The 27643-nt window shown below is 40.2% G+C and overlaps 1 protein-coding gene across 2 annotated transcripts in view; it reads right to left on the reverse strand.

Annotated features, from left to right (window-relative positions):
- The window catches only part of NRG3 (neuregulin 3), a 1092025-nt gene that overhangs the window by 2513 nt on the left and 1061869 nt on the right, over positions 1 to 27643 (reverse strand). The window lies entirely within an intron of this gene.

A 27643-nucleotide genomic window follows, 5' to 3' on the forward strand; every position in this document is an offset into this window, starting at 1 on the left:
ATTATGCTCGAAACGTGTCGGCATTTTACTCCGATTTTAGAGTGACATGTCACTACCCACCTTCACTATGTTCCTTTATTTTTAATTGGATACAGTAAATGTTAAGTTTTATTTCACCTGCACCTTTGGAAGCTGGATTTTCCTTCCCTTTTTTTCTGCCTAAAATGGTGGCTACACGTGTGAGGACAAGGGGCAAGGAAGTCGGGTAGGCGGGATCACCCTGAATCACATGGTGGCATGCAGCCTATCAACAGCCAGCCAGGTAATGTCACAGCCCTATATATTCAGCAGCCATTTATCTCAAGCCCGCATTTGTTCTGCCCAGAGAGAGAGCAGACACTGTGTGGTCACTAATCAGTGTTACTGACAATACAGAACAGCACAGGGGAAATCCATTGACCTCAAGTCCGAATAACTGCAGGCAGGTGGGGAGAGTTTAGAAGTTGTTTCATAGTCTGCCAATTGAGATCATCATAGGAAGCACTCCAGTTTAAAAGACTGCAAGCAACCATAGTGCAAGAAGGGACAGTTCAGAGAGTATGCTTTATTCTATTGATATCATACTGGGGTGTATTACAGTAAAAAAATCTCTTTAACCTCTTCAATTGTGAGGCCATATGGTCTCCCGACTCTGCTGCCACATCCAGACTCTGTCATTGTGTTGCTCTATGGCAGTGATTCTAATAGTGATTTACCGCAAATATATTCGTATCAAACCAAATTTTTTTCGGAAGATTTGGAGAATCGGCCGAATCAAATTTTTGAAAAATTTGCCCATCTCTAATGACTAACAAACAAATTTGAGGATAGTATGTGGTTGGTTAACAAGAAACTCTGAATAGACCTAAAAAGGAAAATATCAACAAAAACAGTACCATGACAATACTTAAAAATGAACATAGGCACAGTAGACTCAGGATTTATATAAAAAGAAAAAGAAAAGAATGTAAATAAAAAAGATTAATCTATTTAGACTACTACTTTGTCAATTGAATAGAGATGTCATTGTTGTGTCTATTACATTGGAACCAAAACAAAATTATATTTCAGCACCTAAAAATATAATATTCGTTATTGATTATCCATACAGTCCATAATACCTTATGTAAACATGCTTAAACATTTTCAGCTGTTAAATTCTTGTTCACCACATAAACCTTACTGCAAATATAGAGAATGTTCCTGAGATAAACTCAAAGTATAAATGGAAAAAATGGATGCCATGGAAGAAAATATATGTCCTGCGTCATTAAGAAGTTAAGGGAAAGAAGTGTAATGTTATGCAATGGCCAAGTCAATCACCTGACCAAAATCCTATTGAGCATGCATTTCACTTTTCTGAAGACAAAACTGTAGGGAAAATGCCCCAAGAAAAAGCACTTGGAAAAGGAGAGGGAGAAAATAAGAAAGGGGGCGCTCCCTTTATATGGTATATCGACTTGGTGTGACCCTCCACCACACCTCAGTGAAATACTCATCAGTATAGGTGACAATACTGGATCATGTAGTATAAGGGGTCATAGCTCACAAAGGGCTATTGTGAGTGTAGTGTGGAGGGTTCAAATGGAGGCTGCTGCACTCCGACCGGGACTGGACTCTTGTGAAAGAGCCAGTTAAGATACACAATTGCAACTGGAAAGAAAAAAGACGGTCGTGGGAGGTGCTGCTCACGTAGGTCACAAAATGGAGAGACTCAGTCCAGCACAGGACAAGTAGGTTTATTGACAAAACGGACGATGCCAGCGCCGCCACTCACAGGATCCCCTCCAGCAATCTTGCACACTATAATTCAAGAAGATTGCATTGTACGTTTGGACCTGAGGAAGGCACTCTGAGCTGAAGTCTGTTTTGTCCATAAACCTACTTGTCCAGTGCTGGCCTGAGTCTCTCCTTTTTGTGAACTACGTGAGCAGCGCCTCCCAAGACCGGCTTTTTTCTTTTCAGTTGCAATTGTCCAAGAACAAGCAGGAACTGAAGACAGTTGGAGTAGAAGCCTGGCAGAGCATCACCAGGGATGAAACCCAGTGTCTGGTGATGTCTATGCGTTCCAGACTTCAGGCTGTAATTGACTGCAAAGGATTGGCAACCAAGTATTAAAAAGTGAAAGTTTGATTTATGATTTTTATTCTGTTCTATTACTTTTGGTCCCTTAACAAGTGGGAGGCACATGCAAACTGTTTTAATTCCTGCAATGTTTCAGCAATCTTGCGTGGCCATTGTTAAGTAAGGTATATTACAAAGCATCAGGTTTAAATAAGGTGCATGCACATGTGATGCCATAATAACAGAAATTACATCAAACATGTCATAATATCAGAAAATGTGCATATAAGACCACTGTAGTGGGAATTGCCTAACACACAAACACATGTAAGAGCACCTGATGTCAGGAATAAAACAATCCATGTGGAACAATATTACAAACTTATTGAAAATATTAGACATGACTTAATGCAATCAAAAGGTGCAGATAGCTAGAAAGATAGATATAATGTAAATAATGTATTTCACTAAATAAAACAGAAAGTGTTTAAAATATATTAATAGATTGAAATTGCATATACTTTTTCAATTTCTGACACATTCCCTTTAATAAGTATTTTAAAGTATAAATAAATCAACGCTTAAAATAGACAAAATGGATAACAGAGGAGGTTTGTGAATTTTGTAGCCATCTTAAAGGCTAAATGCACAGCTTTATCACAAGCGCTTGACAATGTAACTTTGCATATTATATTTTGAATCAACTGATTCAATATATTGCAACTAGAATAGCTGCTATCAAATTAACACCCGATCAAAATACCTGCCCCATAACTGAATGTAAACTCTGACAGGCTCATATTGCAGTTACTTTCTAATACAGAAACGTGACTGGCATAGAAACACATGGTTTGTGTTAAGCTCTCATTAGGTACTGGACTTTCCTCTGCTTAATTAGGAGTGTGCTAAGTGTTAAACTGTTATTAAATCTACTCTTTAACCTCAAATCTGTCAGATCCCATAACAAATAATGAAGCCTGGCAGTTCTGCAATAAAAGTCTGGCTTGTCAGGTGTGATAAGAACACAGACAGATGGAACAAAATTGTAGAAGATGTAATATCTAAGCAATTAAAATGCCAAACTAGACATGTGGCTCTTTGCTGAGAAGGCCACAGATTTTTTTTTTATGATTTCAATCAGATGTCTAGATGACAAGCTAAACAGTATGAGAAAACAACACACATATGGTTCTTATAGAGGGCAACTTTACAAAAACACACAGTATTACGGTGTTACTTCTATTTTATCTATGAAAAGAGTTTTCAGTTTAGCTCCATTTAGAAAATACTGAAATACTGCACCTGTATGTCTTGTTTAAAAATATAATACTATTTTTTTTTATAATAAAGGACATTACATTTTGTCTGAGCTGTATTTAAAGTGTACCTGTCATTAGCAAAAACTTTTTATATAACATAGAAAATAACATTAAATGTATATTTATAATATACATTGGTTAAAAAATGTATATATTGTTGTCCCTGCAGCCATTGTCTGTGTGTCTCTGTGAGTTCAAATACAGGAAGTGTGGAGGACAATCAGGGCTCTGTGCACTGAGGACAGGCAGGAATCCATGCATTTAGAACAAGCAGGGCTGCATGCACTTAGGACAAGCAGGGCTCTGTGCACTGAGGCTCTGTGACATGCTCCCGACTCACACAGCAGGCTGATTGACAAGCTAGGAGTGTGCATATAGCCCTGCTTGTCCCACCCACACTTTCTGTATTTGGTCTCCTCACAGATTCACACAGACAATAGCAGCAGGGACAACATTTTTTACTCAAAACTATACAAATTACAAATACACTTCTAATGGCATTATCCACATTATATAAAAAGTTTTTGTTAACGACAGGTACACTTTTACAGCATTTAGAAATATGTTTACAAGCTGAATTCTGATAAGCACATATTGTGAATTGCATGATCCCATCTTATCTGTATATTAGTGTCATCTTTTACGACATTCATCTTTTCTCATTTTCATGAAGGGTATTCATGAAAATGATATTTACATATTTAAAAATTATTATTCACATAATAACATTAACGGTAATTGGAAGAATTCTTATATCATATACAGTCATTATGTTAGTGCCACAAAAATAGGCACCCCTAAAATTTTTCAAGAAAATAAAGTATTTTTTTTTTACAGAAAAGGATTGCAGCAACACATGTTTTGCTATACACATGTTTATTCCCTTTGTGTGTATTGGAACTAAACCAAAAAAGGGAGGAAAAAGAGCAAATTGGACATAATTATTGGCGCCCTTAACTTAATATTTGTTTGCACACCCTTTGGAAACAATAACTGAAATCATTCGTTTCCTATAACCATCAATAAGCTTCTTACACCTCTCAACCGGAATGTTGGACCACTCTTCCTTTGCAAAGTGCTCCAGGTCTCTCTTATTGGAATATTAAGATCTCTCCACGGGTGTTCAATGGGATTTAGATCTGGACTCATTGCTGGCCACTTCAGAACTCTCCAGCACTTTGTTGCCATCCATTTCTGAGTTCTTTTTGATGTATGTTTGAGGTCATTGTCCTGCTGGAATACCCAAGATCTTGGATGCAAACTCAGCTTTCTGACACTAGGCTGTAGAGTGCGACCCAAAATCTGTTGGTTATCCTCAGATTTCATGATGTCTTGCACACATTCAAGGCACCCAGTGGGCAAAACAACCCCAAAACTTCATGGAACCTTCACCATATTTCGCTGTAAGTACTGTGTTCTTTTCTTTGTAGGCCTCATTTCATATTTGGTAAACAGTAAAATAATGTGCTTTACCAAAAAGCTCTATCTTGGTCTCATCTGTCCACAATACATTTTCCCAGAAGGATTTTGGCTTACTCAAGTTCATTTTGGCAAAATGTAGTCTTGCTTTTTTTAATGTCCCTGTGTCAGAAGTGGGGTCCTCCTGGGTCTCCTGCCAAAGCATTAGATTTCATTTAAATGTCAACGGATAGTGTGCGCTGACACTGATGCTCCCTGAGCCTGCAGGACAGCTTGAATATCTTTGGAACTTGTTTGGGGCTGCTTATCCACCATCCGGACAATCCTGTGTTGACACCTTTCATCAATTTTTCTCTTCCGTCCACACCCAGGGAGATTAGCTACAGTGCCATGGGTAGCAAACTTCTTGATAATGTTGCGCACTGCGGACAAAGGCAAATCTAAATGTCTGGAGATGGACTTGTAACCTTGAGACTGTTGATATTTTTCCACAAGTTTGGTTCTCAAGTGCTCAGACAGTTCTCTTCTGCTCTTTCTGTTGTCCATGCTTGTTGTGGCACACACAGAACAGACACGCAATGCAAAGACTAAGTGAAATTCTCCACTTTTTTTATCTGCTTTCAATTGTGATTTTTTTTATATTGCCCACATATGTTCCTTGCCCCAGGTGAGCTTAAAGGAGCATCATATGCTGGAAACAAGTTTATTGATGTGACATTATGTCTAATTTTGCTTTTTTTTCTCCCTTTTTGGTTTAGTTCCAATACAAATGGAATAAACATGTGTATAGCAAACCATGTGTTACAGCAATCCTTTTCTGTGAGAAATACTTCATTTTCTAGAAAAAATTCAGGGGTGCCAACATTTACGGACATGATTATAGATAATAAAATGGACAGGTAAAAAAAGCATGAACATTAATTCTTAAAAAAAATATTTAACAGAAAGAAAGTTAAACAGATTTGTAAATTACAACACATATAGAGAAACATAGCCTCACATCCACCATTTGTTTTTTTTTTATCTACTTGCTTCTCAGCATAATTTAACCCCTTAAAGGGGTACTCCGGTGCTTATCCAAAGGATAGGGGATAAGATGCCTGATCGCGGGAGTCCTGCCACTGGGGACCCCCGTGATCTTGCACGCTGCACCCCGTTTGTAATCAGTCCCCGGAGCGTGTTCGCTCCGGGACTGATTACCGGCGACTACAGGGCGGGCGGCGTGTGACGTCATGCCCCCGTGTAATGTCACGCTCTGCCCCTCAATGCAAGCCTACGGGAGGGGGTGTGACAGCTATCATGCCCCCTCCTGTAGGCTTGCATTTAGGGGCAGAGCGTGACATCACCTGGGGGCAGGGGTGTGACATCACACGCCGCCCGCCCTGTAGTCACCGGTAATCAGTGCCGGAGCGAACGGGACTCCCGCGATCAGGCATCTTATCCCCTATCCTTTGGATAGGGGATAAGATGTCTAAGCACCGGAGTACCCCTTTAAGGACGCAGGGTTTTCAGTTTTTGAATTTTCATCTTTTCCTCATCACCTTCTAAAAATCATAACACTTTCAATTTTGCACCTAAAATTCCATATTATGGCTTATTTTTTGCGCCACCAATTCTACTTTGCAGTGATATTAGTAATTTTACAAAAATATCCATGGTGAAGCAGAAAAAAATGCATTGTGCGACAAAATTGAAGAAAAAATGCCATTTTGTAAATTTTGGGGCTTCTGTTTCTATGCAGTGCATTTTTCGGTAGGTCCATACGGTTAAAATAATACCCTACTTATAACGGTTTTATTTTGTTGTACTTCTAAAAAAAAATCATAACTACATTATACGTTTAAAATTGTCATCTTCTGACCACTATAACTTTTTTATTTTTCCACGTACAGGCTGGTATGAGGGCTCATTTTTTTGCACCGTGATCTGAAGTTTTTATCTGCACTATATTTATATTGATCGGACTTTTTTGATCACGTTTTATTCATTTTTTCATGATCTAAAAAGTGATCAAAAATACACTATTTAAGACTTTTTTGCGCATCTGCCATTGACCGTGCGGTTTAATTAAAGATATATATTTTTAGTTTGGACATTTCCGCATGCGGGAATACCACATATATTTATTTTTATTTACACAGTTTTTTTGTTAAATGGGAAAAGGGGGGTGATTCTTACTTTTATTAGGAAAGGTGCTAAATGATCTTTATTAACTTTTTTTTTTTTGCACTGTTATAGCCCCCCCTTGTGGCTATTTCACTGCCCATACCGATCTCATACACAGATCATTGCCATGCATTGACACGGCAAAGATCAGTGTAATCGGCGGTCGATTGCTCAAGCTTGGATTTAAGGCTTGGAGCAATCAATTGCCGATCGGACGGGAGGAAGGCAGGTGAGGGGACCTCCGCTCGCATTCTAGCTGATCGGGACATCGCGATTTCACTGAAATGGTCCCAATCAGCCTGACTGATTGTGATTCTTTGTCTGTGGGGTGGTGCGGCCCAAAGCCAGGGGCATGGTCGAGCAGCAGTAGGGTCGTTCTCCCAGTGGGCATGGTGTCTCGGAGGCAGTGGTCGCCGCCCGGCGCTATGCCAGTGTTAGGTTAAGGACCCACTCTGACTAGGTGGCCTTGACATGGCGAGTGGGCTTGTACTTTTTGATTAAAATGTATACTAACAACATTAGTTTTTTAAATTATGCGGAGAAGCAAGTAGATCAAAATACAAATGGTGGATGTGCGGCTATGTTTCTCTATTTGTGTTTTAGATTTGTAAATTACTTCTATAAAAAATTCTTAATGCTTCCAGTACTTATTAGTGGCTGTATACTACAGAGAAAATATGTTTCTTTTGGGATTTATTTTCTGTCACGAGCACAGTGCTCTCTGCTGACACCTCTGTCCATTGTAGGAACTGTCCAGAGCAGCAAATGTTTTCTATGGGGATTTTCTCCTGCTCTGGACAGTTCCTGATGTGGACAGAGGTGTCAGCAGAGAGCACTGTGGTTGTGACAGAATAGAAATCCAAAATGAAAATAATTTCTACTGTAGTATACAGCCGCTAATAAGTACTAGAAGGATTAAGATTTTTTAACAGAAGTCATTTACAAATCTGTTTAACTGTCTGGCATCAGTTGATTTAAAAAAAAGTTTTCTACCGGAGTACCCCTTTAATTGAACCAATAGTTGTTGTTTTTTTTTGTTTTTTTTACAATGACACATTCTGCTGAAGTACTATATGGTATCTGTTTACCTCACTTGTTAGTATTATTTAGGCAATGCTCCACAGAATACAGTAAATATTCTAAAAGCATTTTTTCCATTTAAACAAAGTTAAGAGGCCCCATACATGTAATATTTAGGACTTTCTTCACACCTTGATTTAAATACTTATTTAAAGGAAATCTGTACTGCTTTTTTCTTGACAATTTGTATACCTAAGCTACCCAGTTTTTTTTTTCCAAATGAGTACAACAAATACCAGAATTAAAATTTCCAACATTAGCTACAAGCTCCTTTACTAACATGCAGATGTGAACCCTTTCTTAGGTTCAGGTGACAGCCAATCACAAAACAATATTTCCTTTCACTGGGAATAATCATGCTTCAATGACTATGGGGGATATTTATCAAAACCTGTCCGGAGGAAATGTTGCACAGTTGCCCATAGCAAAAAATCAGATTGCTTCTTTCATTTTTAAAAAGGCTCTGCAAAATGAAAGAAGCAAGCTGCACCTCTACTATGAAAGAAAAAAATCATAAAATCTCATTGTCTGATAAATCCCATTGTCTGATTTTTAAAGAATTTATTTGCAAATTATGTGGAAAAAAAGTATTTGGTCACCTACAAACAAGCACGATTTCAGTCTCTCACAGATCTGTGACTTCTTCTTTAAGAATCCCCTCTGTCCTCCACTTGTTACCTGTATTAATGACACCTGTTTGAACTTGTTACCAGTATAAATGACACCTGTCCACAACCTCAAACAGTCACACTCCAAACTCCACTATGGCCAAGACCAAAGAGCTTTCAAAGGACACCTGAAACAACATTGTAGACCTGCACCAGGCTGTGAAGACTGAATCTGCAATAGGCAAGCAGATTGTTGTGAAGAAATCAAGTGTGGGAGAAATTAGTAGAACATGGAAGACATACAAGACCATTGATAATCTCCATAGATCTGGGGCATCACGCAAGAGCTAACTCCGTGGTGTCAAAACAATCACAAAAACTGTAAGAAAAAAATCCCAGAGCCACATGGGGAGACCTAGTGAATGACCTGCAGAGAGCTGGGACCAAAGTAACAAAGGTTACCATCAGTAACACACAACGCCGCCAGGGACCCAAATCATGCAGTACTAGACGTGTCTTCCTGCTTAAGCCAGTACATGTCAGGGCCCATCTGAAGTTTGCTAGAGAGCATTAGGATGATCCAGAAGAGCGTTGGGAGAATGTCATAGGGTCAGATTTTTAGTAAAAATTCAACTTGTTGACTTTGGAGAAGAAAGAATGCAGAGTTACATCCAAAGAACACCATAACTACTGTGAAACATGGGGGTGGAAACATCATGCTTTGGAGCTTTTTTTCAGCAAAGGAACCAGGACAACTGATCCATGGAAAGGGAAGAATGAATGGGGCCATGTATCATGAGATTTTGAGTGAAAACCTCCTTCCATCAGCGAGGGCATTGAAGATGAAACGTGGCTGAGTCTTTCAGCATGACAATGATCCCAAACACACAGCTGGGGCAACGAAGAAGTGGCTTCGTAAGAAGCATTTCAAGGTCCTGGAGTGGCCTAGCCAGTCTCCAGATCTCAACCCCATAGAAAACCTTTGGAGGGAGCTGAACGTCCATGTTGTCCAGCAACAGACCAAAAAAAAAAAACTGTTCTAGAGGAGATATGCATGGCAGATTGGGCCAAAATACCAAAAACAGTGTGTGAGAACCTTGTGAAGACTTAAAGAAAACGTTTGACCTCTGTCATTGCCAATAAAGGGTATATAACAAAGTATTGAGATGAACTTTTGTTATTGATCAAATACTTATTTTCCACCATAATTTGCAAATAAATTCTTTAAAAATCAAACAATGTGATTTTATGGATTTCTTTTCTCATTATGTCTCTCATAGTTGAGGTATACCTATAATGAAAATTACAGGCCTCTCTAGTCTTTTTAAGTTGGAAACTTGCACAATTGGTGGCTGACGAAATACTTTTTTGCCCCACTGTATCAAGGATGAAGGCTGTCTAGTCAATGAAACATGCTGGGAGGATTCTGTCTATTAAATTTTAAGCAGGGGTTTTCCTGGAAGTCACACTGTTGAATTTGTGGCATTATTTAGCATCATTATGACTTTTAATAATTTGTTGTGAAAAAAGTTCATTTAACAAAATTAAATAAATATTATTTTTTTATGGAAAAGGGTCAGGTTGAAAGATACTATATGTCTATAGTTCTTAGAGAGGTAAGTTCAGTAATATCTGTACCCCTGTTCATGATATTTAGAGATTCTCTGGTGTCTGGTATTGTGCCAAGGGACTGGCGCAAGGCGAATGTGGTGCCAATCTTCAAAAAGGGCTCTAGGTCTTCCCCAGGAAACTATAGACCGGTAAGTTTAACGTGCATTGTGGGTAAATTGTTTGAAGGACTTATAAGGGATTACATACAGGAATACATAGGGGATAATTGTATTATAAGTGATAGCCAGCATGGGTTTACTAAGGATAGAAGTTGTCAAACCAATCTAATTTGCTTTTATGAAGAGGTGAGTAGAAGCCTTGACAGAGGAATGGCTGTGGATATAGTGTTTCTGGATTTTGCTAAAGCATTTGATACTGTCCCTCATAGACGTCTGACAGGTAAGTTAAGGTCTTTGGGTTTGGAAATTTTAGTTTGTAACTGGATTGAACACTGGCTCATGGATCGTACCCAGAGAGTGGTGGTCAATGATTCGTACTCTGATTGGTCCCCGGTTATTAGTGGTGTACCCCAAGGTTCAGTACTGGGACCGCTGTTGTTTAATTTATTTATCAATGATATAGAGGATGGTATTAACAGCTCTGTTTCTATCTTTGCAGATGACACCAAGCTTTGTAGCACGGTACAGTCTATAGAGGATGTGCATAAGTTACAAGATGACTTGGATAGACTAAGTGTCTGGGCATCCACTTGGCAAATGAGGTTCAATGTGGATAAATGTAAAGTTATGCATCTGGGTACTAATAACCTGCATGCATCGTATGTCTTAGGGGGGATTAAACTGGCAGAGTCACTGGTAGAGAAGGATCTGGGTGTACTTGTAGATCACAGACTACAGAATAGCATGCAATGTCAGGCTGCTGCTTCCAAAGCCGGCAGGATATTGTCATGTATCAAAAGAGGCATGGACTCAAGGGACAGGGACATAATACTCCCCCTTTATAAAGCATTGGTACGGCCTCACCTGGAATATGCTGTTCAGTTTTGGTCACCTGTCCATAAAAGGGACACTGCGGAGTTGGAAAGGGTGCAGAGACGCGCGACGAAACTAATATGGGGCTTGGAACATCTTAGCTATGAGGAGCGATTAAAGGAGTTACAATTGTTTAGTCTTGAGAAGAGACGTTTAAGGGGGGATATGATAAACGTATATAAGTATATTAATGGCCCATACAAAAAATATGGAGAAAAACTGTTCCAGGTTAAACCCCCCCAAAGGACGAGGGGGCACTCCCTCCGTCTGGAGAAAAAAAAGTTTAGTCTCAAGGGGCGACACGCCTTCTTTACCGTGAGGACTGTGAATTTATGGAACGGTCTACCTCAGGAACTGGTCACAGCAGGAACAATTAACAGCTTTAAAACAGGATTAGATACATTCCTGGAACAAAATAAGATTAATGCTTATGAAGAAATATAAAATCTCATCCCTTCCCCAATATCGCGCCACACCCCTACCCCTTAATTCCCTGGTTGAACTTGATGGACGTGTGTCTTTTTTCGACCGTACTAACTATGTAACTATGTAACTATGTAACTATGTCTAAAGGAAATTTAAGATTACGTGGAAAGGAATTTATAGTTACAACAAACTGGAATCTGATTTGTTTGAGAAGTTGTAAATGCATGTTAAGGCACTAGATATTTGACAAATAAATATAGAAACTGAATACTTCAGCCAAGAGACAAGTACAGAAGTAGATTGTGAGGAGATTGGCACTGGATGAAATACTATATAGGTATGCAATGATCATGTATAAGCATTAGGCGGAGAGGTGGTAAAAGTGTCCCGCTATGGATCTGTAAAGGTGCGTCACGTCTAAAACAGTATGTAAATAATTGTGACAAAGTGAAGAAAAGGCGCAATTCGGACCGTGGCCAGCATCTGAGCTCCCAAAATTCCACCTACCGCCTCCCTGCAGAAGACCCCTGTTAGGGGACTTGCCTGAGAGTCTAGTCCGAAGTATACAGATCGTGTGAGTGCTCCATTTTCCTTTTCTTCACTTTGTCATGATTAAATATAGAAACTGTTTAGTACATATGTAAAGTGATCAGGAAAACACATTTATAAAAAGTTTTATGTAAAAAACAAATTTGGAAATCTATTTCTTTCCATTCACTGTCCCTTTTGGGAATATGTTATGCTCACTGGGATCTATTTAGTATTGTCATGTTTCATTTACAATTAAGTTTAGCTACCTTTTAATTTATAAGTATACACATCTCCATTGCCTCTAGGTTAAAACACAATTCATTGCTCAGTTTATAATAAATTCTAGTGGCCAATGCAAATAGATAACTTTTATATAATCATTTTGTATAAAGAAAAGGATCACAAATACTTTACATCTGATCATCAGAGGATTCCACAAACTGTGAACCTTTACTAAAGTCACAAGCAACAAGTGATATAATCAGAAACTTCATCCTCATAAAAACTATATAAGAAGGTTGATTTTCTGGTTCATAGAATACAGAGTAAAAACTAATTTCCTTACAACACCATGCTTTCTAATTGGCCAAAAGCAAATCTTACAATTTGACAATGCATCCTAAGTTACAAGTTGTAAGTTTGTAAAGATGGGGTTCCTACCAAAGGTGTCTCATTTGCTTACATTTAACTGTTACAACAATGCATTACAGTACATCCATTATTGTGCTATGTAAAGCATGACAAAATGTGATGGTGCTACATAAATCAATAATAAATATAATAGTAGACAGCAAATCAGGACAATTAGCAAAATGTAATTCAGGTAAATAATTCCCTCAATTCAAGGTTCTTTGGAGATAATGAAAATAAAAACATATGAACAATTCTAACAGCATGATCAAATTCAGCCTAGTAATATTTAATCATGGGGCAATCCTGTAAAGACAACTAAGGGGTTATTAAAGGGGTATTCAAGTGGAAAACTTTTTTTTTTTTTTTTATCAACTGGTGCCAGAAAGTGAAACAGATTTGTAAAAATTAGTTTTGGAACACAGTGCTCTCTGCTGACATCATGACCACAGTGCTCTGTGCTGACATCTCTGTCCATTTTAGGAACTGTCCAGAGCACCATATGTTTTCTATGGGGATTTTCTCCTATTCTGGACAGTTCTTAAAATGGACAGAGGTGTCAGCAGAGAGCACTGTGGTCATGATGTCAGCAGAGAGCTCTGTGTTCCAAAAAGAAAAAAATTTCCTCTGTAGTATTCAGCAGCTAATAAGTACTGGAAGGATTAAGATGTTTTAATATAAGTAATTTACAAATCTGATTAACTTTCTGGCACCAGTTGATTAAAAAAAAAAAAGTTTTCCACCGGAGTACCATTTAATAAACAAAACAAAAACTACATCTATCAGAAATAACATTACAATACATGATGTACTGCTATAACACAATTTCTATGACTTTGTGAAATTCTTTCATGACACATATTTGACATAAGCAAAGGGTGAACTGTGTTTCACAAAGCACTGCAAATCTATTTGTCTATTCCAAATAAGAAAGAACATTTTGTACTTCTGCAGGGTAGAACATACTTGGCATCAATATAATAACGAAGGTCACACTTTTGTTCTGATACCATTCTGTTTGGAGGAGAGAGTTCTACATTGTGTTTAAATGTCACTCTCATACCAGTCACAATTCTGATCTAACTAGCAGGGCGTGCATGTCTACTGTGCATCCTTATCATTGTAAAGGATCTAACATTAAAAATCTATTTGCCCAGGCAAATCTTGACTTTTAACATTGTAGCTGCTTTATTATAATTTATTTTGTGATGTTGAACCAAAAGTACAATATTGTTGCATTTGCAGGATCCATAACTTTTTATTTACCTTACCCCATTTTATTATAATGAACAAAAGAAATGGTCCAACAGCATTCAAAGCTAAAGCTAAAATAATATATTAAAATAAAACATTTTTAAGTGATATCCCAGTTTTTTTTTATTTGCTTAAATTTTTGAGCCCATGATTCCAAATCATAAATGCCCTTTCTCTTCCCTTGTCTCTCAGTTGACATTTTAAATAATACTATTTATTCAGGCTCTTGCCATTACTTATATAATTTTTGAAGGGAAAAGGGCAAGCAAACCTGGCCCATGAAATCAGTGGACTCTCCTGTACTCCCTTAAATCAAGATAGCCCATTCTCATAGGAGCCCCACTGACAGTCAGTCATCAATCTCCACACCCCCTATATTATGTAGAGTCAGAGTATTACACTTAGTAAGGTCGACATCCCCGCCAATCCATGTAAATCAACCTAGATCAGTGATGGCGAACCTATGGCACAGGTGCCACAGGTGGCACACCGAGCCCCCTCTGTGGGCACGCAGCCACAGGCCCCCGTCACATTCCGGACATCCCTGTTTCCCGAAAGGTCATTTGGGGACACAAGGATGTCCCGGTTAACTCTCTGCTGTCCCGCGTTAGCTTTAAAATGCAGGGACCACCGGGAGGTAGAGCACGCCTGCCTAATGTGGGGTAACACTGCCTGCCTAATGTGGGGTAACACTGCCTGCCTAATGTGGGGTAACACTGCCTGCCTAATGTGGGGTTACACTGCCTGCCTAATGTGGGGGAACTCTGCCTGCCTAATGTGGGGGAACACTGCCTGCCTAATGTGGGGGAACACTGCCTGCCTAATGTGGGGGAACACTGCCTTCCTAATGTGGGGGAACACTGCCTGCCTAATGTGGGGGAACACTGCCTGCCTAATGTTGGGGAACACTGCCAGCCTAATGTGGGGGAACTCTGCCTGCCTAATGTGGGGGAACACTGCCTGCCTAATGTGGGGGAACTCTGCCTGCCTAATGTGGGGGACTTTGCCTGCATTATGTTGGGGAACATTGCTTGCCTAATGTGGGGGAACACTGCTTGCCTAATGTGGGGGAACTCTGCCTAATGTGGGGGAACACTGCCTGCCTAATGTGCGGGGAACTTTACTGCCAACCTTGTGGGGGGAATTATCCTGCCAACCTTGTGGGGGGAATTATCCTGCCAACCTTTTGGGGAGAATTATACTGCCAACCTTGTGGGGGAATTATACTGCCAACCTTGTGGGGGGGGGGGGAATTATACTGCCAACCCTAATATGGGGGAACTATACTGCCAACCTAATGTGGGGGAACTATACTGCCAACCCTAATGTGCGGGGAACTATACTGCACCCAATGTGGGGGAACTATACTGCCAACCCTAATGTGGGGGAACATACTGACAACCTAATGTGGGGGAACTATACTGCACCCAATGTGGGGGAACTATACTGCCAACCCTAATGTGCGGGGAACTATACTGCACCTAATGTGGGGAAACTATACTGCCAACCTAATGTGGGGGAACTATACTGCCAACCCTAATGTGGGGGGAACTATACTGCACCTAATGTGGAGAACTATACTGCCAACCTAATGTGGGGGAACTATACTGCCTACCTAATGTGGGGGAACTATGCTGCACCTAATGTGGGGGAACTATACTGCCAACCTAATGTGGGGGAACTGTACTGCACCTAATGTGGGGAAACTATACTGCACCTAATGTGGGGGAACTATACTGCCAAGCTAATGTGTATTTTGATTTAATTGCTGTGCTGGCACTTTGAGGGGAAAAAAGTTGGCGTGCATTGCGGTTCGGGCACTCGGGCTCAAAAAGGTTCGCCATCACTGACCTAGATACCAGTTCCTGTTCGGCTGGGTTGACATATGTCCGGCATCTGGCATAGGTGAACTCAGCTTGGATTTTGACGCAACTGATGCCATAACTGAAGACAACGTGCATAAGTTGTCATCAGTTGTCATCAGTTATATGTTTCTGAACAATGGAGAGGGGAACACAGCTTGCTTGTTCTTGAACACCCTTGTCTGGTGCCCTCCGGCGTGTCCAACCATCTGGCGTCAAAATTGAGATGCTGGATGATTGTGAACTGTCCCATTCAAATAAGTGGGATCAATTCTAGCATCAGTTTCCCTCAGTGCACGCCAGAGGAAAACTATGCCGTACCATCCTCTCACACTATTCACAGATGGCGGAATGTTTTTTATTTATCACCCTTAAAGGTTCTAATTTTATCTTCCCTGACTGGAAATAATTCCCCTGAATAATGTATAGGAGGAGATAAGAAAGGCAAAGGGAGAACAAGAAGCACACACACACACAAACGTACCACAAAATAAAAAATCATCCCCCTGTCTACAGGGAAGAGAATAAACAATTTATACGTGGGAGGATCCCTGTTTTCCATTTAAATGAAGCAGTAAATTGTAAATGTTGAACTGTAGCATCACTTATATTCTATTTGCTGTTATGGATATTGTTGGCATTGTTTTAAGGTGATTTCACTAAAGATCATAATCTGCATACCTTTAGAAACCTGTATGCAAATGTGTTACCTATTCAAAATATATGCCAGTTTGTTGTGAATGAAAAGACAAAACAAAATAAACTTATGTTAAACCTTGGTAACCCAGTATTAGTTTTGTAGTACAATTCTGTAAATGAGACCCTCTATACCGCCTTACAGTTGTTGTCTGGCTATAGACCTACCTCAAACTCTTGCATGCTAGTGGATCCTTCTTGAAACCACTGCTATCTGTTTACTGGTCATGTGTTGTCCCTGCATGAAGTGCCCACTCAGATAATCACTAGTTAGGCAGGGCACCTCTGTAGCCAGTGATTGGCTGAGCAGGACAGTTCCTCTATGGATGAAAAATGACCAGGAACCAGGAAGTAGCGGTGACAATCAGACAGTGGGAACTTAGCTAGGCTGCTGCGGGTGCTCAGGTAGGTGCCTATAGCATATATATATATTTTTTTTTTATGTCCCCTTGAGCTGTATATACATTATTTTTTTTTTATGCCTGGAAAATCCCTCATAAAGAAAAGCTGCCCAGAGTGCTATATGTTATGTTTTTTATTTTTTTTATTTAAAGTGGAACCTTCTGTATGCTGTTGTTTATAGTCCTGTTAACTTGAATAAGAGCATTTAACAAAATTCAGTCTTCTGCTCTAACATAGTAGTTGTTTAAGTGGTATCTGGAGAAGGAAGAAGGGTGTTATAAAAACTGAAGCACCGGTCTCTTATTAAACATGTTAAATAAAATAAAAATACTTGTCTTGCGGCTCCCGGGAAAAAAAAAATACTTAACTGGGTTTATTTTAAACATAACAGAACAGCTTTCAACACTTTTTCATGGGGAAAACATTTGCAATCTCTGTTAGGTCTCTTTCTACCTTTTCTACTCTTTCCTGGCTATTAGATCTAATTATTTAGGATGTTTCTCCTTTCCAGGACCTACCTCAGATCAGTACTCAACCTGCAGAAAGCAGCAGCTTTAATTTTGTATTTATGCCTTAACAGGCTTGTTTCCATAGAGATGTCTCTATTGTTACCTGATACATGTAAGGCCTTCACTATGAGATAAGGTTGTTATCAAGGATTGACTTTAATTGAAAAATACATTTTCAAACTGCAGGCAATAAAATATATTATACCAGAAAAAAACAGAATTTACAGGAAAGGCATTAGTAATTGGAACAGATATTATGAGTCTAATTTCAGATCCAACCTTAACCTATGTAATGTTAATTCAAAATATATGTTTGTGATAGTTGTTGGTAGAGATTCATTATGGTTGTATATGGAAGCACTGCTGCTTTAGACTGGTTGATCAATAAAGTTATTCAACTGGTTGATCAATAAAGTTGTTCCTACAGGGTGTTATGGCATAATTAACCAAGGCATGTTAGAAAGATTATGATTTAGAACATGTTTTGGTTAAAGGGGTACTCCGGTGGAAAATTTTTGGACTATATGGCATCTTCTTTGTAAGTTTAGTTTTTTTGCAATATACATGTGTTATATGTTTTGGCAGCATGTGTGTGTTTTTCTTACCTGTTTGTTGGGCAGGAAGTTCTGTAGTTCAGAGGGTTTTCTTTTACCGTTGTCCACAGTTCTGAGTCTGTTGTGGACAAGATGTCATAGCACTTTTTTTTTCTCTGTCTGCATAAGAAAAATAAGCCACGCCCCCTTATCTCATCCAGCTGAATACACAACTCCTCCCCTCCCTTCCCCCCTGCTCTGTATTCTAAGGACGCAGGTCTGCACTGGGGAAGGACCTCACAGAGAAGATAAGTGTTATCTGAAGGGGAGGATGAGAAGGTGCACGGGCTGGGGATGTATGGACTGCAGGGGAATAAATCTCATACTGGGGATGATCTCTATGGGGGAGATTTATCAAAACCTGTGCAGAGGAAAACTTGCCCAGTTGCCCATAGCAACCAATCAGATTGCTGCTTTCATTTTTCACAGGCCTTCATAAAAATGAAAGCAGCAAGCTGATTGGTTGCTATGGGCAACTGGGCAAGTTTTCCTCGGCACAGGTTTTGATAAATCTCCCCCTATATGTGAAGGGGGAGGGGGGACTACTGAATGACATATGCTGGGAGTTGTAGTCCCTGTTGTGTGTGTGTGTATGCTAGTGTTTACAAACCAGTGTGGCTCCAGCTGTTGCAAAACTACAACTCCCAGCATGCCCTGACCGACTTTGGGCATGCTGGGAGTTGTAGATTTGCAACAGCTGGAGGTACACTGGTTGGGAAACACTGTTCTAGCCTATTCGGCATACACATCATGTTACACCAGTGTTTCCCAATCAGTGTGCCTACAGCTGTTGCAAAACTACAACTCCTAGCATGCACAAAGGCTGTCAGGGCATGCTGGGAGTTGTAGTTTTGCAACACCTGGAGGTACTCTGGTTGGGAAACACTGGTGTATGCCCTACAGAGGTGTGGTGAAATACAGCTCCCAGGAGACCACAGAGGCAGCATGCTGGTGTTATACCACAGACTGAAGACTCCGGAATGACACATGCTGGGAGTTGTAGTCCTTTTTGTGTGTGTATGACAAGGTATCCCAACCAAGGCTGATTATATTAGTGTGCTGTGTATAAAGGGGCCGACCCAGGAAAATAGTACAATGGGTAAAGGGCGAAAAAAAAAGAAGGAGCCGCCCCAAACCAGCAAGGCATGTGGCATGCTGGGATTTGTAGTTTTAACCCCTTAAGGACTCAGCCCATTTTGGCCTTAAGGACTCAGACAATTTAATTTTTACGTTTTCATTTTTTCCTCCTCGCTTTCTAAAAATCATAACTCTTTTATATTTTCATCCACAGACTAGTATGAGGGCTTGTTTTTTGCGCGACCAGTTTTCCTTTGTAATGACATCACTCATTATATCATAAAATGTATGGCGCAACCAAAAAACACTATTTTTGTGGGGAAATTTAAACGAAAAACGCAATTTTGCTAATTTTGGAAGGTTTTGTTTTCACGCCGTACAATTTATGGTAAAAATTACATGTGTTCTTTATTCTGAGGATCAATACGATTAAAATGATACCATTATTATATACTTTTATATTATTGTTGCGCTTAAAAAAAATCACAAACTTTTTAACCAAATTAGTACGTTTATAATCCCTTTATTTTGATGACCTCTAACTTTTTTATTTTTCCGTATAAGTGGCGGTATGGGGGCTCATTGTTTGCGCCATGATCTGAACTTTTATTTGATACCACATTTACAAATAAAAAACTTTTAATACATTTTTTAGAATTTTTTTTTAATAAAATGTATTAAAAAAGTAGGAATTTTGGACTTTTTTTTTTCGTTCACGCCGTTCACCGTACGGGATCATTAACATTTTATTTTAATAGTTCGGACATTTACGTACGCGGTGATAACAAATATGTCTATAAAAAATGTTTTTTACGCTTTTTGGGGGTAAAATAGGAAAAAACGGACGTTTTACTTTTTTATTGGGGGAGGGGATTTTTCACTTTTTTTTTACTTTTACTTTAACATTTTTTTACATTTTTTTTTAAACTTGAATAGTCCCCATAGGGGACTATTCATAGCAATACCATTATTGCTAATACTGATCTGTTCTATGTATAGGACATAGTACAGATCAGTATTATCGGTCATCTCCTGCTCTGGTCTGCTCGATCACAGACCAGAGCAGGAGACGCCGGGAGCCGGACGGAGGAAGGAGAGGGGACCTCCGTCCGGCGTTCTGAATGATCCGATCGTTCATTTAAATCGCGAACTGCCGCAGATGCCGGGATCTGTATTGATCCCGGCACCTGAGGGGTTAATGGCGGACGCCCGCGAGATCGCGGGCGTCGGCCATTGCCGGCGTGTCCCTGGCTGCGATCAGCAGCCGGGATCAGCCGCGCATGACACGGGCATCGCTCCGATGCCCGCGGTTATGCACAGGACGTAAATGTACGTCCTGGTGCGTTAAGTACCACCTCACCAGGACGTACATTTACGTCCTGCGTCCTTAAGGGGTTAAGCACAGCAAGAAGCAGAAAATAGAAGCAAAGATAGAAAAACAAAGTGGGGGATAAAAACACAACAAAGAATGGAAATAGAGTAGGCTAAACAACAAGAATATGAATTAAACAAAACAATTAGGGTAAGTTAAAAAATGGAAAAACACGTTGACCACTGGAGTACCCCTTTAAATAAAATTCCAACTATTGGTGGAAAATGAAATATACTATCATTTTACAGACTGAAAAAAAAGGTTTACAGTAGTGGTGTTTAAAATTGTCATCTTCTGACCCCCATAACTTTTTTTATATTTCTGCATATGGGGCAGTATAAGGGCTCATCTGAAGTTTTTAGCAGTACCATTTTTGTATTGATCAGACTTTTTGATTGCTTTTCATTCATTTTTCATTATACAAAACGTGACCCAAAATACGCTATTTTTTTGCGTGTTTGCCATTGACTTTGCGGTTTAATTAATTATATATTTTTATAGTTCGGACATTTACACACGTGGCAATACCACATATGTTTATTTTTATTATTGTAACATATTTTTTATATGGAATTTGGGAAAAAGGGGGTGATTTAAACTTTTAATAAGGAAGGGGTTAATGGATGTTTTTTTTTAAGCTATTATTCAAGTTTTTTTTTTTACACTTTTAGTCCCCTTAGCGGACTTTTAGGAGGAATCATTAGATTCCTCATACAGATCAATGTGGTTTCATAGAACCACATTGATATGTGTGCTCTGCGTTCGATTGATAAAGCCTGGTCCTTCCAGGCTTTATCATTGTCAGAGCCGTGTGGGTGATTCACCCCACTGGACCACCATGGATGGTTTAAAAGTCCTTTTGGACACCCCTGTCAATGATGACAACAGCGATCTAAAGGGTTAATAGCGGGCCGCTGCACTCACCACATGTTGGCTATTAACGCCCCCCCCCCCCAGCTACAGGAATCAGCTGACGGCCGGCATGTATGACACAGGCTCAAGTCAGGTGCCCTTGGCCATACAACGGTTGCCATCTCAGGACGAGCCGGCTTGTCCTTAGACAGCAACGGGTTAAAGGGGTACTCCGGCCCTTACACATCTTATCCCCTATCCAAAGGATAGGGGACAAGATGCCTGATCGTGGGAATCCTGCAGCTGGGGACGCCCGGGATCCTGCACGCGGCACCCCGTTTGTAATTAGTCCCCGGAGCATGTTGCCTACGGGTCTGATTATGGTCGACCGCAGGGCCGGCGGCATGTGACATCACGCCTCCGCCCCCATGTGACATCACACTCCGCCCCTCAATGCAAGCCTACTGGAGGGGGCGTAATAGCTATCACGCCCCCTCACGTTGGCTTGCATTGAGGGGCGGAGCGTGACGTCACAAGGGGGTGGAGGCGTGATGTCACACGCCGCCGGCCCTGCGGTCGACCATAATCAGACCCAGAGCGAACACGCTCCGGGGACTGATTACAAATGGGGTGCCGTGTGCATGATCTCAGGCTTCCCCAGCTGCGGGACTCCCGTGATCAGGCATCTTACCCCTATCCTTTGGATAGGGGATAATATGTGTAAGCACCGGATTACCCCTTTAAAGCTCCAACACATAACTTTTATACAAAGAGAATTGTGCTCTTCTTCTATGATACCTGATACATGGTGCCTCTCAATATGTATAGAAAGGAACCTAGATGAAATATAAACATCACCTAACATCTTTCTAGCCTTGTTATATATAGATACATAGGATGTATCAGCAGATAAGAAGCATTTGGCCCATCTGGTCTGCCCAATATCCTGAATACTATGAACAGCCCCTGGCCCTATCTGATATGAAGGATAGCCTTTTGCCTATCCCATGCATGCTTAAACTTCACTGTATTTGCAGCTACCACTTCTGTGGGAAGGCAATTCCATGTATCCACTACTCTCTCAGTAAAGTAATACTTCTTGATATTCCTTTTAAACATTTGCCCTTCTAATTTAAAGCTATGCCCTCTTGTGGTAGTTTTTGTTCTTTTAAAGGTACAGATACACACAATTCATTGAATAGATTTTGTATCTTTTTTTGAAGGGGTGGTATAAAAATCAAGTCTGCATTGGTGTTTTTCAAGTTTTATTATTTTTGCTTCAATTATGTGTTTACACAGCAGTGATTCTGTGTGTTTTTTACAGTTTAAAAAATAAAAACACCTTTTTCTTAACTTTAACTTATTATTATCTCTTTGTCCCTAGTAATGCAATCTGCTCTGCTCTGATATTATTGCCTGTCAGTGTTGGACTGACATATAATTGGCATGGCTTAATAGGCATATAGAATGGCAGACCAGGGGTCTTTGTTAGGCCCCAGCTTCCATGACAACCATTGGCATCCATTGTTGTGAAGTGCTGATGGGTAACAGAGTGAGGCTATTTCCTCTTTCATTTCTAAAAACATAAATCAAATTTAAAACCATATTTCATTATGGAAGTAGCACCAGGAATTGTTTCCTAGAAAGTGCACAAAAGTGACACAAAACATTTTATTCACAATTAGTGTACTTTAAAAATTGTGGCACTTATCTTGCAATGAAAAAGATTTTGAACTGACAGAACATATGCAGAATGGTATTTGCACTACTGCTTTAACAATTTTTGTGTTTGTATGGTCCTCCTACTATTTGTGTTGTTTACTGATTACTGTCCCTCACAGAGATCTTCTTCCAACACCTGCTACCTCCAAAATGACTGCTGAAACGTTTTACATAGGTTTTATTATGGATCTGACATTACATATATATACTACCTCCTGATCAGCTGAGAGAGCTGTTCGCAAGGTATTGTGGGCTACCATATTTCCTTCATCCTTCTCCTGTCTGCTATGTAGTTAATTTAATTTTAGCAGGTTTGACCAAACTGAACCACTCAAGGTCTGAGTTTGAATTCTGACTGAACCTCTGCAGATTCTGCAGGTTTGGTTCTCTCATCTTTACTACTGACCTTTAACCCCTTAAGGACCAGGCCATTTTACACCTTAAGGACCAGAGCATTTTTTGCAAATTTGACCACTGTCACTTTAAACATTAATAACTCTGGAATGCTTTTAGTTATCATTCTGATTCCGAGATTGTTTTTTCGTGACATATTCTACTTTAACTTAGTGGTAACATTTTATGGTAACTTGCATCCTTTCTTGGTGAAAAATCCCCAAATTTGATGAAAAAAAATGAACATTTTGCATTTTTCTAACTTTGAAGGTCTCTGCTTGTAAGGAAAATGGATATTCAAAATAAATTTTATTTTGGTTCACATATACAATATGTATACTTTATGTTTGCATCATAAAATTTATGAGTTTTTACTTTTGGAAGACATCAGAGGGCTTCAAAGTTCAGCAGCAATTTTGAAATTTTTCACAAGATTTTCAAACTCACTATTTTTCAGGGACCAGTTCAGTTTTGAAGTGGATTTGAAGGGTCTTCATATTAGAAATACCCAATAAAAGACCCCATTATAAAACTAAACCCCCCAAAGTATTCAAAATGACATTCAGTAAGTGTATTAACCCTTTAGGTGTTTCACAGGAATAGCAGCAAAGTGAAGGAGAAAATTCAAAATCTTCATTTTTAACACTCGCATGTTCTTCTAGACCCGATTTTTGAATTTTTGCAAGGGGTAAAAATGAGAAAATGTATACTTATATTTGTAGCCCAATTTCTCTTGAGTAAGCACATACCTCATATGTCTATGTTAAGGGCTCTGAAGGGAAGGAGCGACAAATGGTTTTTGGGGGGCATGTCACCTTTAGGAAGCCCCTATGGTGCCAGGACAGCAAAAAAAAAAACACATGTCATACCATTTTGGAAACTAGACCCCTCGGGGAACGTAACAAGGTGTAAAGTGAACTTTAATACCCCACAGGGGATTCACGACTTTTGCATATGTAAAAAAAATAATAATAATTTTACCTAAAATGCTTGGTTTCCCAAAAATTTTACATTTTTAAAAAGGGTAATAGCAGAAAATACCCCCCAAAATTTGAAGCTCAATTTCTCCCGATTCAGAAAACACCCCATATGGCGGTGAAAATTGCTCTGCTGGCGCACTACAGGTCTCAGAAGAGAAGGAGTCACATCTGGCTTTTTGAAAGCAAATTTTGCTCTTGGGGCATGCCGCATTTAGGAAGCCCCTATGGTGCCAGAACAGCAAAAAAAAAAACACATGGCATACCATTTTGGAAACTAGACCCCTCGGGGAACGTAACAAGGGGTAATGTTAACCTTTATACCCCACAGGTGTTTCACGACTTTTGCATATGTAAACAAAAATTTTTTTTTTACCTAAAATGCTTGTTTTCCCAAAAATTTTACATTTTTAAAAAGTGTAATAGCAGAAAATACCCCCCAAAATTTGTAACACAATTTCTCCCGAGCACGACGATACCCCATATGTGACCCTAAACTATTGCCTTGAAATACGACAGGGCTCCAAAGTGAGAGCGCCATGCGCATTTGAGGCCTAAATTAGGGACTTGCATAGGGGTGGACATAGGGGTATTCTATGTCAGTGATTCCCAAACAGGGTGCCTCCAGCTGTTGAAAAACTCCCAGCATGCCTAGACAGTCAATGGCTATCTGGCAATACTGGGAGTTGTTTTGCAACAGCTGGAGGCTCCGTTTTGGAAACAGTGGCGTACCAGACGTTTTTCATTTTTATTGGGGAGGGGGGGCTGTGTAGGGGTATGTGTATATGTAGTGTTATTTACTTTTTATTTTATTTTTTGTTAGTGTAGTGTAGTTTTTTTAGGGTACAGTCGTACATGCAGGGGTTCACAGTAGTTTCTCGCTGGCAGTTTGAGCTGCGACAGAAAATTTGCCGCAGCTCAAACTTGCAGCCGGATACTTACTGTAAACCTCCGCCCATGTGAGTGTACCCTGTACATTCACATTGGGGGGGGGGACATCCAGCTGTTGCAAAACTACAACTCCCAGCATGTACGGTCTATCAGTGCATGCTGGGAGTTGTAGTTTTGCAACAGCTGGAGGCACACAGGTTGTGAAACACCGAGTTTGGTAACAAACTCAGTTTTTTGCAACCAGTGTGCCTTCAGCTGTTGCAAAAGCTACAACCCCCAGCATGTACGGACAGCGGAAGGGCATGCTGGGTCTTGTAGTTATGCAACAGCTGGAAGCATACTACTTTGGCTGGGGATGCTGGGGATTGTAGTTATGCAACAGCTGGAGACACACTGCTTGGTTTGCTACTTAACTCAGTGTGCCTTCAGCTGTTGCAAAACTACAACTCTCAGCAGTCACCGACAGCCAACGGGCATGCTGGGAGTAGTAGTTGTGCAACCAGCAGATGCACCACTACAACTCCCAGCATGCACTTTAGCTGATTGTGCAAGCTGGGAGTTGTAGTTATACAACAGCTGAAGGTACACTTTCCCATAGAAAAAAATGTGCCTTCAGCAGTTGCAAAGCTACAAGTCCCAGCATGCCCATAAGGGAATGCTGGGAGTTTTGGTGGTCTGCGTCCTGCTGTTGCATATCTACAGCTCCCAGCTTGCCCTTTTTGCATGCTGGGAGTTGTTGCTAAGCAACAGCAGGAGGCTGTCACTCACCTCCTGCTGCTGCTCCGCTGCAGGTCAGTCCCTCGCCGCCGCGGCTGCTCCTGGGGCCCCAATCCCAACATTGACGCCGGGGATTGGGGTCTCCAGCTCCCGGGGTCTTCTTCCCGCACCCGCTCACGTCCTCCGGAAGAGGGGCGGAGCGGGTTGCTGGAGTGACACCCGCAGCAGGCGCTCTGATTAGTTGGCCGGTAAACTGGCTAGCGGCGGGGGGCCGGGAATGGACAGGACATACTCCTACGTCCTCGGTCCTTAAGGACTCGGAAACGGGGGCGTAGGAGTACGTCCATTGTCCTTAAGGGCTTAAAGGGGTACTCCAGTGGGAAAAAATTATCAACTGGGGCCACAAAGTTAAACAGATTTGTAAATTACTTCCTATTTAAAAATCTTAATCATCCCAGTACTTATCAGCTGCTGTACACTCCACAGAAAGTTGTATTTCTATCTGGGGTTCTTTTCTGTCTGACCACTGTGCTCTCTGCTGACACCTTTGTCCATATCAGGAACTGTCCAGAGCAGGAGAGGCTTGCTATGGGGATTTGCTTGTACTCTGAACAGTTCCTGACATGGACAGAGGTGTCAGCAGAGAGCACTGTGGTCAGACAGAAAAGAATTCCATAAAGAAATGCAACTTCCTCTGTAGCAAACAGCAGCTGTTAAGTACTAGAAGAATTAATATTTTTAAATAGAAGTAATTTACAAAGCTGTTTAACTTTCTGACACCAGTTGATTTAAAAAAAAAAATTCCACCGAAATATCCCTTTAAGCGTGTCAGTTATTCCAAGCATAAACTACTATTCTGTGTTTTTCCAATGCAGAAAAAGATTTGTCTTTCTCTGTATAGCGAGGGGAAAGGAAAGGGGAGGGGGAGGAATAGTGATGGTAAATGTAAGCTACATGGTTCATTTAATTAAATTTACTCTTGTAGGCTTTGGGACAGAAACTCTGTTAATTCCAGTTCTTGTCATTGGGAGGACCAGAGGATCAGATAAGTAATTTTATGCACTGTTAGAACAATTCCTTGGAGCTTACAGTATTACATTTGCATAATTTAAAACCGTTACGATACTGAGAAATTGCATGGTCCTTAATATAGAAATTAAAACATGATCTAGTAATATTATTTTTTAAGTATACATTTTAAGCTTACTTCCAGAAATTGAAAATGTAAGTTACTGTATGTGAGTTAAAGGGATATTCCCAAAATCAAAATTATCCAATATCAACAGGGTAGGTTAAAACAAATTGATCAGAAGTGGTAGAATCACTGGTATCCCCACCAGTCCCAAAAGCAGAAGTGAAATGCCCCCTGAATTATAGGTGCAGCAGCATATATTCACAATCATTGCTCCCTATGAGACTTTTGAACATTGCTGAGCACTAAATGTCATCTATATGTCGCTAATAAAGCAAACCACAATTCTATCAGGTGGTATCGCCTGAT

Source organism: Hyla sarda, chromosome 7, assembly GCF_029499605.1.
Source record: "Hyla sarda isolate aHylSar1 chromosome 7, aHylSar1.hap1, whole genome shotgun sequence".
Taxonomy (NCBI): Eukaryota; Metazoa; Chordata; class Amphibia; order Anura; family Hylidae; genus Hyla; species Hyla sarda.